Raw genomic sequence first — 2500 nt, 5'->3', positions numbered from 1 at the left:
CGCGCAGCGCCGTCCTAAGTACTTGGTCGGGTTCGAGAGAGGCGCAATCGCCCGGAGTTTGGCGAGTAGACGCTTTAGGTGCGACCACCCGTGCTCCCAACTGAGCTTGCCGCTGCCGACAGAGGCCCGGGAGCGTGCTGTCGTGGCATTGCCGGCGGGAGACAACACGCGCCACCTACGGTGACCGGCAGCTCCAACGCCAGCGCCACAGAAGGACAAAAGCCCCACTTGGGTGCCGAAGCGAACTCTCCCAGCACAGCGCACGCGCCAACACGTCCGCACAGCTGCGATACAAACCACCTGCGAGAACCGCAGAGGCGACCGAGCAGCAGACGGCGTCGCGGCGCCGAGCGCCGGGCGGCGGCGCATCCTCAGCGCACACAGTCCTCAATCGGACCAGCACACTGCAGATGTCCACCGCGCTTCGCACCGGGCCCGCGAGGACCTACTTTGGCCGCACGGCGCCGCGTGCAGGGTGCGCCGGCGCGCAGCTGCGCCGCCTGCCGCCTCCGTCGGCCGGCGCGCCTGCCAGTGGCCGCCCCCACCAGCCGGCTGTAGCGCGTGCGCCCACGCACCGCGCGGCCAGCACGCCGGGCGGCCCCCCCTCACCGGCCGGGGCCGGTCCCACCCAGCCACCGCCGCGTATCGCTTCACACCCACATGCCATTCACGTTCGTGGGCATGGTGGGTATCGCTGAAACAACCGGTTGGTAGCTCAACCGATCGTCGCCATCACTGATTCACCTCTAGCGAGAACAACCGCACCACAACGGTTTACCAGTTGTTCATTTGCGTAACGTCACCAGCAAACGTAGGCGTCCATCGCCATTTGCAAATTCAACGATTGTTGCATGCCTGTGTCAGGTGTCACGACACACTATGTCTGCCCACATACACGCAACAACATGTGCACGCTTCGCAAACACGTGGAAGGTGGCCCCCGTACGTATGCGATGTCCATTGCGCAAACGACTGTCAACCGGCCTCTGTCGCATGTCGCAGATGTGGAACGCAGTGCACCATGCTATCACGGTGTGTGAGAAGAGACGACAACGTCTGACAACACGCGCCACTACATCAACAGACGGCTCATGCTGATCGCCATCCAGGGCATACCACACTGCACTCCAGCTCTTATAGGGAGACGACACGTAGCTGCGTGCACAACATTTGGACCGCATGGTTCGCCGTTGTTGGCGCAGTCGTTGTACGGTCACATGTACCACGATGTATCATTCAGTACATGAGGACCAATGTGCAGTACAGTGTGTGATTTGGAGGTACAACATCAGCGGACAGTTGACACAGGCCGTACCACAGCGTAGGCGCAGTGCTTCGCCATGCGAATGCCAATGAACAACTGCGAAGGGCATTGAGCATGTACGTCCTGCTGCCATCCACATTACAGTGTATCGCTGCAAGGTGTTTAACATGAAGCGATACACTGGGGACCGGGCAGTGCGAGTAGCAAACTATATTGCGGGGGTTGCAGTTAGGCAACACTACACTAATTTAACGCGTCGTATGACAATTACAGAGCAGGTTAAGGCCCAACGTGTGTTGGGTTAAGGCCCAACGTGTGTTGGGTTAAGGCCCAACGTGTGTTGGGTTAAGGCCCAACGTGTGTTGGGTTAAGGCCCAACGTGTGTTGGGTTAAGGCCCAACGTGTGTTGGGTTAAGGCCCAACGTGTGTTGGGTTAAGGCCCAACGTGTGTTGGGTTAAGGCCCAACGTGTGTTGGGTTACAGCACAATATGGGTTACGTTAAGGGGCAATGTGGGTTACGTTAAGGGGCAATGTGGGTTACGTTAAGGCGCAATATAGGTTACGTTAAGGCGCAATATAGGTTACGTTAAGGCGCAATATAGGTTACGTTAAGGCGCAATATAGGTTACGTTAAGGCGCAATATAGGTTACGTTAAGGCGCAATATAGGTTACGTTAAGGCGCAATATAGGTTACGTTAAGGCGCAATATAGGTTACGTTAAGGCGCAATATAGGTTACGTTAAGGCGCAATATAGGTTACGTTAAGGCGCAATATAGGTTACGTTAAGGCGCAATATAGGTTACGTTAAGGCGCAATATAGGTTACGTTAAGGCGCAATATAGGTTACATTAAGGCGCAATATAGGTTACATTAAGGCGCAATATAGGTTACATTAAGGCGCAATATAGGTTACATTAAGGCGCAATATAGGTTAGGTTAAAACACGACATAGGTTAGGTTAAGGCACGACATAGGTTAGGTTAAGGCACGACATAGGTTAGGTTAAGGCACGACATAGGTTAGGTTAAGGCACGACATAGGTTAGGTTAAGGCACGACATAGGTTAGGTTAAGGCACGACATAGGTTAGGTTAAGGCACGACATAGGTTAGGTTAAGGCACGACATAGGTTAGGTTAAGGCACGACATAGGTTAGGTTAAGGCACGACATAGGTTAGGTTAAGGCACGACATAGGTTAGGTTAAGGCACGACATAGGTTAGGTTAAGGCACGA

This window comes from Schistocerca serialis, unplaced genomic scaffold (genome assembly GCF_023864345.2).
Source record: "Schistocerca serialis cubense isolate TAMUIC-IGC-003099 unplaced genomic scaffold, iqSchSeri2.2 HiC_scaffold_1130, whole genome shotgun sequence".
Lineage (NCBI taxonomy): Eukaryota > Metazoa > Arthropoda > Insecta > Orthoptera > Acrididae > Schistocerca > Schistocerca serialis.
This window is presented reverse-complemented; position numbering follows the sequence as displayed.